This window comes from Diceros bicornis, chromosome 28 (assembly GCF_020826845.1).
Source record: "Diceros bicornis minor isolate mBicDic1 chromosome 28, mDicBic1.mat.cur, whole genome shotgun sequence".
NCBI lineage: Eukaryota > Metazoa > Chordata > Mammalia > Perissodactyla > Rhinocerotidae > Diceros > Diceros bicornis.
The window spans coordinates 9,838,390-9,856,454 of NC_080767.1; positions in this window are offsets into that span (position 1 = coordinate 9,838,390).

Here is an 18,065-nt window from a genome sequence, read left to right on the forward strand (position 1 = left end):
CCATAAGTTAAATGCCCCAAGATAACACAAGAAGCTAATTGTTGACTTTTTTAAAAAATGTGGTAAAATACACATAAACTTAACCATTTTTAAGTGTACAGTTCAGTGATAAGTACATTCACATCGTTGTTTAACCAATCTCCAGAGCTCTTTTCATCTTGCAAAACTGAAACTCTATGCCTGTTAAACAATAACTTCCCATTCTCCCCTCCTGCAGCCCTGGCAACCATCATTCTTCTTTCTGTCTCTGTGAATCTGACTACTTTAGGAGCCTCATATAAGTGGAATCATACAGTATCTGTCCTTTTGTGTCTGGCTTATTTCACTTAGCATAACGTTCTCAAGATTCATCCACGTTGTACCATGTGTCAGAATTTCCTTCCTTTTTAAGGCTGAATAATATTCTATTCTATGTATATACTACATTTTGTTTATCCATTCATGTGTCAACAGACAGTTGGCTTGCTTCCTCCTTTTGGCTATGGTGAATAATGTGGCTATGAACATGGGTGTACAAATATTTTTTCAAGATCCTGCTTTTAACTCTTTTGGCTAAATGTTGACTTTGAGTTTAAGTATGATGTAAGTGCTTTTCAAGGATAATCTTGATTATATGTGATTTTTTGCTTTAGGCACTGATTTCAGACCCTCCCCATTTCTTTCTCTCAGGAGGCACCTGTGGTTGCTTCAAGAGCAAGGCTGTTCATAAACCTCTGCTCTAGGGCTAGGCTAAAAACAGAAAGACCTAAAATCTAAGAGCCTTAAATGATCCATCATCTTGTCCAAACACTTTTCTTTGAAAAGGCCCCTACTTTGCCCAACAGGTTGAAAATCCCATCAAGTTTCAAAGAGAGTTTTTGCACCTTCTATTATCTGACACCCCTCACCATGAACAAAATTCTTCAAGAAATGCTTCAGAAAATTCTTCCTCGGAGTTATCTCTGAGTTGCCCTGTGACAGACATAGACAATACTTTTTGTTTGCATATTCTGTTTGGCTTATGTTGCAAGCACACTGTCATTCCTGTTTTACTTTTTCTTTGTCTGCCTGCTTCGTGGCTCCATCAGTGAGCCCAGGGATTGTCAGTCTCTTCTCCGATTACCTACTGTGACGCTGGCCATCCCTCCTGCTGGGCCTCTAAGGGTACTTGATTTGAGGAGAAGAGAAGAGAGACCTAGCATTTATTAAGCATCTAGTGAGTGCCAGACACTTTGGTAAATACTTCATACATGATCTCATTTAATGCTTGCTACTTCTAGGAAGGTGTTGTTATCTCCCGTCTGAAAATGAGGAAAGAGGCTGAGAGAGGTTAAAAGTACCTTACCTAAGATATCACAGGTAGTAAATGAGATTTGAACACATGTGAATATGGCTACTCCACCCCTGGCTGCCTTCCTCCAGCTTTGTCTTTAGACCCTTGCTCCTCTCTGGAGTACAAAGATCATTCACCCTCAGTTCCTTGCTCACCAGCAGGTGGTAAGGATCTCCACCCGAGCACAAGAGCTGCCTACTTACACACTGACTCAGCCTCATTTTCCCTTCCTGTCTAACTTATCACCTGTCCTACTAACTCCTCAGACTCCTTGACTCCAGGCCCCACCGTTATGTCTCCAGGTTCTTGGTCCCTCACGAGCCTTAGACCCACAGAGCTTTATGATAACGAAGACCTGCTCCACTTTTGGAATCCCTTTCTGGCGCTTCCCCTTCTACATACAACCATGCTTGACCCTCAGGGTGGACTTCAATCATTCAACCCCTCACAACCCTTTCTGCCTCCAGCCAACCTCTCAATTTCCAGACGATTTACAACTTCCACTCAGGCTCTATAGTCAACAGCTTCAAAGTTGTCTTCCTTCAAACTCTACAACCACCTCTCCGTCCCCTCTGGCCACATTCACTAGACCCACAAAGACCAGCCCCATCACCCCCAAGCTCTGCTTCCTTCATCCCTGCAGAAAGATGCTGGAGCAATGCAGGGAACCAGGTGGCCCTTGACCATCTCAGAGTTATTCTCTTCCCAGCAGCCTGGCCTTCATTTGCCCGTTGAATCTACGTGTCTCCTAACACACTTTCCACCTTTTATTCCTAATATCCTAATTTCTTCCCCCGACCAGCTCATCCTTGCTCATTTTTTCCTGCCAGTTTCTAACTAATTGTTCAGAATCAAACAAATGTGTTTTAAGAATATATGGAAAGACACACACATACACACACGTGAGTATACTATCCTAGCATATCTGCTTTCGTATGTTTCGTTGTCCTTAAATACATACTTAGGATATTTTTCTTATTTAAAAAAATGAAGAGTAGAGCATTATATTTATATTTTTGCTTTTTACATTTCCAAGATTCTATGGGAAATTAACATAATATAAAATTGGAAAAATAAAACTGATTAAAAAGAAAAGAGTAAAATATTTCAGATATACAAAATATGAAACTGAAAAGCAAAAAATAATTGTAAAATGATTTACACATACAAAATAATAATATGACAAACATCTATGAACTTACTGCCCAACTCAAGAACTGTTGGAGCCCCTATGTTTCCCCAGTCGTATTCCCCTTTTCCCACCAGCCTCAATTTTGGTTTGTCATTGCATATGTATGTGTTCCTAAACAATTTATTGTTTTGAGTTACATTTTTAAAATTTTATGTTAGTGGTATCATAAGGTATATATTCTTCTGCAATTTGTTTCTTTCTTTACTCAAACTTATATTTGAGATTTATCTATGATGTCATATACCTCTAATTTATTAACTTTCACTGCTCTATAGTACTTCTTTCAATACATTATAATTTATGTATTCATTTTCCTGTCAATGCATATTTAAGTGGTTCCCATGTTCTTGTTGTTACAAGAGATACTATTATGAACATTTTTGTACAGTCTTCTGATAAACCTAGGCAAGAATTTTTCTAGGCTAGTGGTTTTCAAAGTGTGGTCCCAGGACCGGCAGCATCAGCATCACCTGGAAACTTGCTGAAATGCAAATTCTCAGGTTTCACCCCAGACCTACTGAGTCAGAAACTCTGGGGGTAGGGCCTTGCCATCTGTGTTTTAACAAGCCCATTAGGTGATTATGACGCATGCTCAAGTTGGAGAATCACTGCTCTAGGCTTACCAAGAAGTAGAATTGCTAGGTTATGGGGTATGCACGTCTTCTCCTTTTCTAGATATACCAATTTTCTTCAAAAGTGGCTGTGCTGACTTACACTTCCAACAGCAATATATGAGAGCTCTACTGTTCTACTTGTCCAACACTTGGATTCACTAGAATTTTTTATTTTTACTAATCCAGTGGTTATATAATGGCATCTTGTTGTGCTTTATACACTTACGAATAGAGCTGCCATAAACATTTACCTACAGGTCTTTGTGCAAACATGTTTCATTTCTCTAGAGTAAATACCTAGGAGTGGAATTGCTGGGTAGGTTTAACTTTATAAGAAGCTGCCAAACCTTTCTATATAGAAATAGAATATTTAGCCAGGCACATGGCTGCTCAGGATAAACACATTTCTCAGACTTCCTTGCAGCCAGGAGTGGTCTTGGCACTATATTCTGGTCAATGGGACATAAGTGAAATTGTCTTCTGGGTACTGTGTCCTACATGCCACTCTCTCCTTCCAGATGGCATCTGACAGTGGCCTTCTAGAGACAACATTATTACTGTCTGGCCCCAGAAAGTGGCTTTATGGGAGGAAATTTCAACTCGGAGAAGAATCAAGAGTAATATCATGATAGGTGACATTTTAGGATGGCTTATACATAGAATGGTTTTGAAATATGTCCGATTTGTATTGTAACTCACATGTTAGCTGGGGTCTCTTCTCCTTAGGATCCAGAAGGGATTGTTTTGAACTCCCTATTCCACACATAGGGAAGTCCAAAGACCTCCTCAAGATATCTGCAAATTCTGCCAATTTTACATTAGCTCTGGCTTCAGGGTCCCACTTCTGTTTGCTTAGCTCTGTTAATGGACTGTCTTGCTGTACTTCTGGTGTCATCTTTATTTCTGGTGTTGTTCCAGAAGTAGAACTCAGACCTTTTCCTTAATTTCCATCCCAAAATCATGTATAAGACTTTGCCAGGTTCTAGAAACCTGTCTTAAGCAATAGCTGGTGTCTTTTGCCCCTTCTTTTTCATCCCCCTCTCCACCTTCTATCTGGAACATGGATGCTACCTTAGACTATGGAGATAAGGGTACCTCCTAGGGACTGTAAAAAAGTAAGTTGGAAGGAACTCGAGTCTCTGAGGATTTTGTGGAGAAGAGCTACCCTATCAGCTCTCAGTTGCTTACATCTAGACTTTCCACGAGAGAGAAATAAACGTCTTGTTTAAACCACTGTTATTTTGAGTTTTTCCAGAACTCAAAGTGGAACTATATCCCAACTAAGACACACAAGATGCAAGAAACATAGCCCATCTGCAGCATAGGTAAAAAAAGAGTGGGGAGTATTAAGGATAGTGACTCCGTGTGAATCACTCATATTTTGAGGCTACCAAAAAAACCAAAGGCACCTTGGGTCACAATTGTTTGTTCTTTTATTAATTCCTTGATTCATTCAACTTTGAATTAGGTCCTGTGTTTCTGCTTCCTCATAACCTCATAGACCTGATGCTGCCTGCCCCCTCATGGTCTTAATTCTTTCTATCTTGTGGTTTCTCTCTTATCACCCTATAATTTCACTTTTGCCACTAACCACTCTATTCAGTGTTTTCCAATTCTTATTCCTGAGAGAGAAAATCTAAAAGGTTTAGCTCAACTTTTCATGCCAGGCCAGTTGTAGGTCCCTGAACAATCTGTGGATTGGGTGCCCTTGGGTCATCTCTGGTCCAATCAGCTGTGCTTGAGAAAGAACATGCATTGACCCTTCAGACAATATTGTGACTTGAATAGTTTCACTCTGGAGGAGCTGTGAATATTGTGGTACTGTGACTATCATGTCTAGTATAGTAGGAAGCTTGACTTGGCTCATGGGGCTGATTGTGGAGGGCGGTTTTGGTAGAATCATTCCTTCTTGATCTCCCTAGTGCCTAGCACAATGCCTCATTCCCTGGAAACCCGTAGAAAATGCTTGTTGACTGAATTCAAGTTAGATATTCATTGACAGGGGTGGGAGATGGAAAACATATCAAATTCCCAAGAGATAGACTATGTCATAATTTCCAAAGTTGGCATCTAGAGCCAAAGTGTCTAGTTTCATATTTTCTGAACTTTAATGCACAAAAAAGAGAGAGAGAGAGAAAATCAACACAACCCCAAGGAAGGTTTGTTTTTTCCTTTCCTTTAGAAAGCAGCTGTCAGTTTAACTTATCCCAAAATACTGTCAGTGATGAGCACGACTGAAAACGCGTTTTATCTGTAATTAGAGAGATTACATTAAACACTATTATTTGCAGACACACATTGAATTAACCCTAATCGAGGCAAGCAAATAGTAGAGCCTGCCTATTTTTCGCCTCAAAATTTTTAGAAAATTGTGACAGTTGACACACGAGGGACAATGCTGACGAGATTTCTTTCCATCAAATCCCAGACAGTAATTGTAATTGCCTTTAAAAATGTTTTAAGCAGTTTCGTTAGTAAATCAGAAGTTGCCACAAATCCAGCTGATAGTTTCTAAACATGGGGGTTGTTGACTGTGCATCCCAATACGAGTTTAATGAATTGATTTTCTAAGGAATTTAACTTTGCATCTGTTTTTAGGTATAATTAATTCACTCTGATTAATGTGATTAGCATGAATATCAGTGGATTACACAGGATGCCCTTTATTTATTCACTTATTTTTAATCTGCCACACTGTCCATTGGGAAATTCTATAAGTGTTTTTTGGGAAACATCTTGATGGGGACTCTGATCACATTGGATTTCTACAAAGCAGAATCCTGGTAGGAATTCACTGATTATTCACAGGCTGTGCAGCAACGTACTTTTGTTTGAGGGACCTATTCAAGTTTACACAGTCCCTGTCTTTAAAGAGCTTGTAATCCAGAGGGGAAGATGAGACAAACATTCCAATGCAAGTCACTCGGAAGGAAGAGTGACTGTCAGATTCTTTCTCTGAGCACCTCTTACTTAAGATACGTCAACGGTCCTCCTCTTCTCCAATGCTTCCCACTATCCTGGGCAGTCTTATTCATGGCTTCAACTACCACTCCCAAATCTCTCTCTCTCAGTCCTTACCCCTGAGCTCCAGACCTGGAGGCTTCAAACACCTCCAGATATCTTCAGCTGGATATCCCACAGGTACTTCAACTTTAACACACCAAATCCAAATCCATGATCTCCATCCAAACTTGCCCATCCTGTCTTCCCAATCCCTGTAAATGGCTCCTCCGTCTGTCCAATCATCCAAGTTAAACTACGATTGTGAGTCTCAGGACAGGAAGACACTTGTTTATTCCCATCCTTCTCAAAATTTAACATTAATCTTTAACGTGCATTGAAATCATCTGGAAAGCTAATTAAAACAGTTTCCCAAGACTCAGGCCCAGATATTCTGATTCAGCAGTCTGGAATGGAATCCATGAATTTGCATTTCTAACAATTCACAGGTGACACCAATGCTGTTGGACCAGTGGCCGCATTTTGAGAACCACTCCTAATGAATGAAAAGAACATAGGCATATTTCCATGAACCACCAAATCACTACCATGTGAGTAATCATTGCCAGAGATTGACGGCTCAGGAAGTAAATCTCCTTTGAGGAGAGCATCTCTGCATCAGCCAGAAGCAGTATGAATTAATGAACCAGCATGTGATTTAATTATTCCTTCATCCATCAATTATGTATTGAGTGCATACTCTCCGCTAGGCATAGTGCAAGGTACTGAGCTTGGCTCTTAGATACAATGTGAGTGAAACCATGACACTATCCATGTTTTAACAAGTGAACCCAGGCACTCCATTGAGACTTAGATGTTCACCTGTAAAATGGGGATAATAATGCCACTATATAATAATTGAAGCCAAAAGAAACCATAAAATCTGATCATTCTTACTAGATTCTAGGATTTCACATGTTGCACTGTCTGAATAGAGGTGGATATGGAGATAAAAAATCCTATTTGTCATTAAAGACCTGTTATTAAAGACTTATTTATTGCTAAAGACTAAGTGAGATATAGCGGAATCCTATATAGCTTTTGAAAACGGAACTGATTTGAATTTATTATATGGAAAAAAATGGCAAGGATAGCAGTATGTAAATCATTTTGATTTTTAAAAAATAGGGGTAAGCCCTGTGGCGTAGCGGTTAAGTGCGCGTGCTCTGCTGCTGGCGGCTGGGGGTTCGGATCCCGGCGCACACCAATGCATCACTTGTCAGACCATGCTGTGGCGGCGTCCCACATAAAGCTGAAGAAGATCGGCACAGGTGTTAGCTCAGGGCCGGTCTTCCTCAGCAAAAAGGCGAATTGGCATAGACGTTAGCTCAGGGCTGATCTTCCTCAAAAATAAAAAATTAAAAAAAAAAGAGTATTGTTTTTATTTATGTGTATATAAATAGCAAAAAGGTCTGGAAATATATATACCAAACCGTTAACAGTATTTATTTCTCTGTGGAATAGTTATGACTAATCTCCAAAGATTAATCCGTAATTTCTAGATTTTACTCAATGATGACACATGATTAGTGTAAAAAGCATTTAGAAAAGAGAAAGAATAAGTCCACAGGTCCTACAAGGAATAAGTAAACCTATGGAAGACCTCAGGCAGAGTTTCTCAATCTTGGCTGCGTATAGTGTCACCTGGGGAGTTTTTTTAATTCTAATGGCCAGACTGCCCCCAAGACCAATTAAATAAAAATCTCAGAGACTAGACCCAAGGCTTTATTAGTGTTTAAAGCTCCTCACATGTTTTAAATGTGTAGTCAAGGTGGAGAACAGCTGCCTCAGGAGACCGTCTCTTGCACTTCCTTGCTCTTGGTAGGCCATAAGGGCCCTGGCTTACAGGAGGCCCCCATGGGTCCCCACAACAAAGCTAGTCCCCAGGAGAGAGATCAGTGTTCCTTGGCTCCCAACATCAACACTATTCAGATTTCAGAATAATTTTGAAATGGATCAGGGCTAGAAATGACTTTGGCCACTGGATGGATACAGAGAGAAACAGTAGAGAGAAGATGAGTTAGAATATCTGGGTTCTTTGTGAGCTCTGCCACCTAATAGCTGTGTGATCTTGGACAAGTTTCCTTTCTCTGAGCCTCAGCTTCCTGTCTCCCTGGGTTACTGTTAGGATTACATGAACTAAAATACATGAAAAGTTTTGTAAAATGGAAAGTACTATAGGGGCCAGCCCCGTGGCGTAGCGGTTAAGTGCACGAGCTCCGCTGCCGGTGGCCTGGGTTTGGATCCCGGGCGGGCACTGAAGCGCTGCTTGTCAGGCCGTGCTGTGGCAGCGTCCTATATAAAGTAGATGGAAGATGGGCACGGATGTTAGCCCCGGGACCTGTCTACCTCAACAAAGCAAAAGAGGAGGATTGGCATGGATGTTAGCTCAGGGCTGATCTTCCTCACAAAAAAAAAAAAAAAAAAGGAAAGTACTATATAAGTATTTTTTTTTATTACTTTATAACTAATAATATGAAGAAGGTGTTCAGGGAAAGATGATAGCTGAGGAAGACACGAGAAAGGTTGACATGACCTGCTCTCCCACAGGAGACCTAGGCCTCTGGATGGACAAGGAGAACCAAGTTCAAAGAGAATTAAATAAGGGGCAAATCCATGGACTGAAATTAAAAGCAACTTGACAGGCCAAACAGGAAACACTTCTTTCTCAGAAACCCAGAGAAGAGACTCTGAGAATGATCTTCCTTTTGCTTTTCTGATGTCTTCCAGGAGTTTATCCCAAAGTGGTGATGTCCCAGAATAAATAGGTTTCTTCTCATAATTAAGCCAGAGGTTCTGGGAATGCGCTGAGCACAAGGCTGAATTCATTACTGAGATTGCTTGCAATTTAATTCAGGTCCCGAGGAGGTGGTCCCTACGTGTAACCGGAAAAGAATCCTTGCATCTAGCTTTTTCAATTGGTGGTGGTTTTCCAGAATCCTTGCATCTAGACAACAGCCTACATATGTCTCTAGATTGACTTTTTCTTTTCCTCTGGCCTTAATTTATTCTCTGAAAATAATAGCCCCTGGAAGGAACTTGACTGCAACACTGACTGTGTGAAGAGCTCAGCATTAGATGGGGCCATCTGAGATATCATTTGACATGGGTATTGACTGAAGAAAGTTGAGAACCCCTTAAGAACAGGTACCATGACTTTCATCTTTGTATCCCCTGCATGTCACATAGTGCAGGACCCAGAAAAAGTACACAGTGAATCGATGCCGTGGAAGCCTCTCCTGCAGGCACAGATTCTAGCTCATGGCAGGAAATAAATGAATATCTGTGGAACGAATAGCATTGTCACCAGGTCAAACATACTGAAAACGTCCACTGTCGTGTTTTTCTTTTGGTCACCTTCACCCATTATTGGCTGTAACTTCTCCCATAAAATGGATTTATTGCCCAACATTCTCAGGGTTAGTATGGATCTATACTGAAGATAAACCATAGAGTTTGTATGTTACCTTCTAGTTGTATTATTTAATTGGATCTTCACAACTTCAGGAAGAATGACAGTTTCAGTAATCCAGGCAAAAGAAAAATGAAACCTAAACAATGAGAGTGGAAGTGGGAGGGAGAAAATTGGGAAGTTTCAAACCAAGTTCTGGCTTGGACACCTGAATGGATGATGGTGCTGTTTGCTGAGCCACGAAGGAGGTATAGTTTCGAGGGGAAGCTTGACGTGTTTAGTCAGGGACATGCTCAGTTGTAGGTTCCTGTCAACCATCCACGTGGCAGTGATGAGTAAACCATTGGATACGCAGTTATGAACCAGAGGAGACACTGGATACATATACTCTTGAATGCCATCAACATATAATAGTAACAGAAATCCAGAAAGAATGAGTATGGGGAGAAGAACATTGAGAGCAGTTTTAGGGCGAAGGATGTGATAGAGGCCAGTAGCAGAGGATCGAGGAGAAAGGTGAAAATAGACACAGCCAATATAGTATGGGAGGGGACATGAGGTCAAGGGAGAGATTTTTAAAGATGGGAAAGACATGTTTAAATGCTATGGCAAAGGACGAGATGGAACTGCTAGGCACCTCGTATCTGTCCATCACCACATCTGACCACAATAACCCTCAGAGAGGAATGGTCTTTCAAACCTAGCACAGGTTCCTTTCTTGGCCAATGTTAACTCAGATTCATACAAAAATGAAATTCTAGGAAATGTAGTTCTCAGTTGGATAAGCTGAATTGAAATATCACAATCCACACAGTCCATCCCCTGTCAACTTGCTATCCACACATACTTCTTTAACTATATTTAATTTCCAAATAAAAACATCAACAAGACCATGCTTTTGTATCACATAATTAAACTATCCTCATACAACTGAAAATATGCTAACCTTCTCCAAATAAAAGGACACAAAAAGTCCTCTTCATCTGTCCTGAAGAGCAGTTTTGCCACCCATCTAGCACTAAACTGAGTGTTTAAAAGGCTATTATAATCAGGTCAGTTGCTTCCAGGTGTTGGGAAGACTAGTGCTGAACTCATTCTCTGCAAAATGAGTTCCATGGTCAGAAACAAGGCTGCATGCAATACCATGATGGCGAATAAAGCATTCTGTGAGCCCATCGATGGGTGGCTTTGGAAGAAACACAGCAGGAGAGGAAGGCAAATCCATATCCAAAATAAGTATCTATTCTAATAAGAACAATACACTTCTCCGTCTATGGTGGAAATGGTCCAATGTAATCAGCTGATGCCAGGTGGCCTGAGAAATAGTGCCATATCTCCAGTTGGTGTTGGTCTTTGCTGTTGGCAGTTGGGGACTCAGCAGTGGAGGTAGCCAGACTGGCTTTGGTGAGAGGAAGTCCATGTTGCCGGATAATCTCTATCCCTTCAGCCATGGCCACTTTATTTATGAGCGCACTGGGCAAGGACAGAGGGACTGGGGAAAGAAGCTGACTGAAATCCACAAAACAGGTCATCTTGTTCACTTGATTATTAAGATCCTCCTCTGGTAGGGTGTTCTTTGGTGAGCACTCACCTGGGACACAAATATCATATTCTTTTTTTTTGTGAGGAAGATCAGCCATGCCAATCCACCCCTTTTTTTTGCTGAGGAAGACTGGCCCTGAGCTAACACCCATGCCCATCTTCCTCCACTTGTATATGGGACACCACCATGGCATGGCCTGACAAGAGGCACGTCGGTGTGTGCCCGGGATCCGAACCTGGGACGCCAGCAGTGGGGCGTGGGCACTTAACCACTATGCCACGGGGCCGGCCCCATAAATATCATATTCTGTGCTCATTCAAAGATGTCTGTCCTCATACTTCTTCTCCAGAACTCACTGCCTCTGATTCTTTAATCATCTTCCTTCCAAGTCCATAACCAACCAACCAAACTGTTAGTCATTGCTCATGAATTAATGTAGATCTTTATCTTTGGTTATCTCTCCTTTCCCAGGCAAATTAACCAACCAGGTGCACTGCTTGGAGTTTTGCCCACTGGGAAGATTTCTCTTCAACACTGCCCTTCATGGCCACACTTGAGTGGGATTGTAGTGCTGCAGGCATCCAGTTTCAACTTCTGCTAGCATTTCTGGTAGAAATATCTATAAACCCGACCCATTTTTTCCTTCCTCAATAAACTGTCATAAAGAACCCTCCCTGAGGCCATAGGTGCAGATTGAGAGAGGAGAGGCAATGTAGCAAAAGTGGGTTTCATGGAATCATGCCACTTACTGATGCAATTTCTTGTGTCTTCAGGACCTGCTTGAGCCTGATCTCTTACATATCACTCCTACTTGATGATAAAGTGATGTTATGCACACTCAACGTTATAGCTTATTGGGTCAGACATCACTCACTTTGTGATGGGAAGCTCAGGTTGCACGGTAACTTCGTGGCCCATAGTCAAGTGTTTAGTCTACACTAGGGCTCAGGAATAAGCCAGAAGCTGTTCCTCAAAAGAAGGATAGTAATTGGGAGAGGATGATATAATTTTACTTCAAAATCTCTAAAGGTCTGTGTTATTATTCACCCACAAAGGCTTGCCAAATGCTCTATAATGCATCTCTATTCATCAAGACACTCCAAGAACCACTGGATCTTCTGAGTCAGACAAGTACTCCCGGTGGCCTTTATTAATGGGCATTGAGAAAAAAGCATTTGCCATATCAACAGCTTCCAGAGGATATGTTGTTTTGTTTCAGCAATGAAACCACATCTGGAACTGCAGCAGGGTAAGCAGTTAGAAGGAAGAGCTATTGGCAGAGTGGAGGACAGCAAGGACAAACTGGAACTTGCCGGAACTGTGCATCTGTCCATCACCACCTCTGACTACAATGACCTTCAGAGAATAATAGCTGCAGCTGCACTTCCACCATCCATATTTGTGCAAGTTTGTTTTTTGGCCAACTCTAACCTGAGTCACAGAGTAAAGCAAATACTGGGAAACACAGTTCCCAGCTTAACCAAGTGGACCCAGCACAATCCAGTAACACTGGGTTTTGTTATTATTGTTATTTTTTATCATTTTTTATTTTTTAACATGTATGTATATTATGTTTATTCTTTTGCATGTATGATTTAGTTCATAATGTAAAAAGATTTTAAAACCAATTTAAAAATTGATGTATAGAAACTCCTGTAACAGAGATATTTGTAAAAAATTTATTTGTGACTGGGAAAAATTATATTTTTTGTATACCATACACTCCCCTCTTCTAAAGCAGAGCTTCCTTTTCTGAGTGCTGCAACAGGTCTGAGGATGCAAATTGAAGAGGGAACTCTGAGATGGGGGTGAGGTGACGATTTGGGATGAGAAGCTGAAGAGGAGTGTGAGTTTAGAGAACAATTCTGGAGGGAGGGAGATTTTCGAAGAAAAAACAAAGCTCTGTCCACACTGGAAAATTGAGGAATGAAGAGAGATATTAAAAGAGGATTTTTTTAAAGGTTTAAAATGTGATTTTGCAATATAAAACCTGTTCCCCCAGTCACACGGAAGTTTCAGTAAAATGTGCCTTTCTCTTCCACGCGTGGAGGAGGTGGGCCTCTACCAGGAATACGTCAGAATGCTGAGTGCAGTCTCAACAGCAGGCCTGGAGCAGGAGGGAGGGCTGCTGCCAGGAAGCCCGCTACACCCCTGTTATATTGGCAAAAAAACAATGCAAAACACTGTTATTAAATTGCTGTGAGCAGTTTCTGCCCTGCAAGAAGACACTTTGAGGTAGACTGTCCTTTGTCTCAGGGGGATAAAGCCCTGAACTGGCCCTTTAGTTACAAGATTGTAAAACAATCTTCCACCTGTTGTTCTTGGAAAGATCTGTGATGTAACCTGAATGCAGATATTTTAGCCTAAAAAGCTAAGTGACTGTGATATCGTATAAATTGTCATGGCTAGGTTTTAGCAGCCAAAATTATGCATCTACAGACTTTGTGGCTTCTTTGGGAAAAATGTTTATTTTCTCTATATAGAATTAAACTGGATGTTCTTCACCTAGAAGCAGTGGCTTATTCCTGTGGAGATGTATATGTTCTGAAGTACAGAAATAGGAAGCTGTGAGGAAGAGGACAGGAAGGATGTGTAGGCAAGATCTTCACCTCACTCTGGAATAGTTTTTAAAAAGCTGGGCTTAGTTTGATGCATGCCAGCTGTTTAATGTCGTGTACACGGGACATGTGGTTAAGAGCATGGGCTCTGGAGTGAGACCAGCTTCATCTGAATCCCCCTCTACCATTTACACACTGTGTTGCCTTGAGCAAATTACCTAACTTCTCTGTTCTTCATTTTCCTTATTTTAAAATGGGAGGGATGATAGTTGTTACTCTGGAAGATTGTTGAGAGGATTAAAAAGGGTATGTAGAGAGTTTAGCACAATGCTTGGCATATAGTAATATCTCAATAAATTTTAGAATAATCAAGAAAATACTGATATTGGCCCATCAATGATGTAATTGTCTTGTAGGAACCAGCAGGTAAGGCCATACTCCTTTGGGTAGGTTGGAGTCTCTTCAGAAGAAGTAAAATTCCCACTGCAACTCATCCCAAGAAGATGTGGATCCCAGGAGCAGGTGATGGAATGAGAATGAATAAGGATAGATAACATGAGAAATGGGCCAGAAATGAGTGAGACAGAAATACTTACAACAAAGTCCTGGATCTCCTGGTAGAAATGAAGAAACAGTCTGAAATTAATGGTAAGTCTTCTGGGATTTTAGAAATAAGACCCCCAAAAACAGAAGAGATGGAGGCTGCTCAAACTCGGTTAAGAAAGATGCTTCAAGATGACAAGAAACTTATGTATGAGTTGGAGGAGGGTTGGGATCTGCACCTATCTTAAGGTACTTGCTCACGATTTGTGAGGAAAACACTGAATAGAATACTGTTTCCATTAGTATTGCTGTGTAACAAATCACCCCAAAACTTAGTAGCATAAAACAACAATTTTATTATACTCCTGGTTTCTGTGGGTCAAAAGTTTGGACAGACCTCAACAGGGATGGCTTGTTTCTGTTCTCTGATGTCTGGGGCCTCAGCTAGGAAGGCTTGGGTAGGGAAGGAAGACAATTCCTCTACCTTCTAGGTCCTTCTGGTTAGTCTAAGAATTTAATTGACATGAGATAGAATAACAGGAGAAAATCAAACAAAGCTTTATAACATGTATACATGGGAGAAACCCAGGAAAACTGAGTACCTCACCAGAATGGGCAAGGTCATCACCTTAAATATCATCTTCAGCTAAAGACAAAGGAGGATGTTGGGGCAGTGGTTTGGGACTTCAAAGGCGAGGAAGACAATTCACATGAAAATGGAAAAGCAAATGTTTGGTAGACAGAACTTTGATAAGAATGGGCTTAGCAAGGACCCACACAGTCTACCAATACCCAGAGTTACCTATGGTGATGGCCTGTCCCGGGACAGGCCTTTTGTCTTGAATTATTTTAGGCAGTTAGGGGGAAGGTCAAAGTTTCTTTTAGAGTATTTTGTTCTTAAAAATAATCAAGCCAAAGAGACACATTTGGAGGGGCCAAATCTGATCCTCCACACTTGAAATCTAGGGGTAACTTGATGGCTGCAGTTTGGAATCATCTGGAAGTGTCCTTGAAGTTGATGCTGGCTGTGGTGGGGACCTCATTTGGACTGATGGCTGGAAAAAGTACAAGTGACCTCCCCATGTGGCGTCTCTGCAAGAGCTAGTTTGGACTTCCTCACAGCTTGGTGGCAGGTTTCTAAAAGTGAGCATCCCAAGAGAGCCAGGCAGAGACTTGATCACTTTTCATAATCTAACCTTGGAAGTCACATGTCACTTCTTTCAAAGTCACAAACCCACCCAGTTTCTAGAGAAGGCGGCATAGATTCCACTTCTCTATGGAAGGAGTATCAAAGTCACATTGTAAATAAAAGCAGGTGGGATGGGAGTTATTCTTTTGGTATCTTTGGAAAATATAATCTGCCACAGATGCATGGCACTACTGAACTGCTCTCTTGCCTGGGTTTGGGGGGATTCTTTTTATATACCTCCACATCTGGGACTCGAAAGCTAAATGAGCAAAGTATTGCTTTATTTGGGAGTCCAACAGGACAGCATTCCTTTAAAAGTTAGATTAGGGAAAGGTGGCGGCATGATGTGTTGTCTCCTGGAAGGAAAAATCTCTTCCGACACAGAGAGTGGAAGAATAGGGACAAAACATAATTTTGGAAAGGTCAGAAGCATGGAAGCAGATCCTGCCTGGAGAAGCAGCGGAGAACAATGGGGCAGGATGAAGAACAGGGAGAAATGGCAGACCAATGAAGGCCATAAAAAGAAAGAATTGTTACTGAGAAATATAAATAAACCTTGGGCAAAATTAGCCAATCTTAACCTCTAAGGAGTAGACAGCAAACTGTTTTCAATTAGGGGGGCCATCAACTAAGAAAAATTATTTGTTGTTAATGTGCATTAACACTAAGTATTCTGTCATATTCAGGAATGACAGCTCAAATGGGGACTATACTTCTAAGAAACGGTGATATCTCAGAACTACATAGTAATCTACTATTATTACTTCTTATACATTTGTTATAACAGGTATACCACATTCATTTCTTATTATATTAAGTTAGTTTTGTTTATTTTTAAAAATGTTGTATCTTCTATTTATTATGTTAAGTATCCAGCACCCTAATTTGTGTTATCTCTGAATGTAGGGTATACTTTCTGGAGTTTGTCAGACTATTTAGTCATCACTACCTGGAACATTTTAGCACCAGGTGGCAGCAAAATCTGAGAGCTGAGATAAAATTCTTGGCAGGAAAGTAAACACCTAATTAAGAATTTACCTCAAACCTCAGGATGGTTAATGAGGAGTAGCAAATGCATTGCTTCCCCACTCCCCTTGTTTCTATTTAGATCTCTCTCTCTCTCATTTTAGTGAGTGATTATCCAAATTGTGCATACACCTTCCCCCTGGCCCTATACACTCACACATACTCTTGCAGACACAGAGAACAGCCAGCTGGAACTTCCAGACCTGTGCTGGAAGTTAGCTTCAGAAGGGCAAGAATCAGGATAGCCCAGAGCAGAGAGAGCCTGAAGAATGAACCAAATTGGAATCTGTTAAGAAAATCCAGGGTCTACAGGATCAGAGACTAAGTTCAAACACCAGTTCCAAAGAGCCAGAAGCAGAACCAAAGTCAGGTAGCTGAATGAGACAAAGAGGAGATGTAAAGCAAGACCAGTAAGAAACATAACAGCAACTCCCCTTTAGATGGCAGTGAGGGCAGGTGCTTGGTTATTTTGAGCAGGTCTAAAGAGACAAAGACGAAACTAGAGTCATGCTCTCTTCTTAAGTGTATCTAAGCGTTGACTACATCATCTCTACAAGATTCTCCATTCTCTACAGGCTGGCCAAAGAACAGAGTTCTGGGATCCTTCTCTGGTTTTACCCTGTGCTTGCTGGGTGATCCAAACTGGCTGTTTCCAAGCTTGAGGTGACTCCCTCCTCAGACGAGAGTTAGTGCTAATCTAGTCCTGCCACAAGAGATGGTAGTGATTTGGGATGGCAGCTCCAAATTGCTCTCATTTAAGAAGCACTGCCTTAGTCACCTCAGGTTTTATCTGGCTAGGGCCTGGTACCTAAGCTGTCAAAACGGATAGAGATGCATACTCTTTAAATACAAATACAAAATCATTTTAAAGTCCATTAAACAGATTTTCTAGTTGGAGGGTAACTCAAAATTGTTAAGCAGGGCCGGCCCCGTGGCTTAGTGGTTGGGTGCGAGCGCTCTGCTGCTGGCGGCCCGGGTTCGGATCCCGGGCGCGCACGAACGCACCACTTGTCCGGCCATGCTGAGGCTGCGTCCCACATACAGCAACTAGAAGGATGTGCAACTATGACATACAACTATCTACTGGGGCTTTGGGGGGAAAATAAATAAATAAATAAAATTTAAAAAAAAATTGTTAAGCAACTTTATTTTCAGATGCTTCTTTAATCACGTTATACTTCCAAATAGTATTTTTCAATAATTATATTTTGTAAACGTTTTTTAAATACAGGTGTTAGAGCTTTTAGGCATTTTTAATCCTTTTTCCTACTTGTTTTAAAGGCCCACAATTCAGTCTTTGGAACATGTATCAAACTCTCAAATTAGATATCATCATTTGAAGAATCTCTAAAAGGTTTGGAAGGGAACCTATTGTCATCTTTACTTCTGAAGCTTTCTGCACAACTGTATATTTCACTGGATGGCTGTAAAAATGGATTTTCATGTCATATGTTTAAAGAAGAAACAACAATCTTTGTTCCATGCAGCATTTCAGAAGATTCACAGGTGTTCACAGGTGGAAGGATTCCAGCTTTTGCTCTTAGGAACCAAAGACCTCTTGTGGTCAGTAACTGCCTCTTGACAAGGAGCTGTGTTTATCTCTGGCCTTGCAAACCAAGAGGTGGACTGTCTTCACAGAGCAGGTGTTTGTGAACAACTAGCAACAAGACGGAATC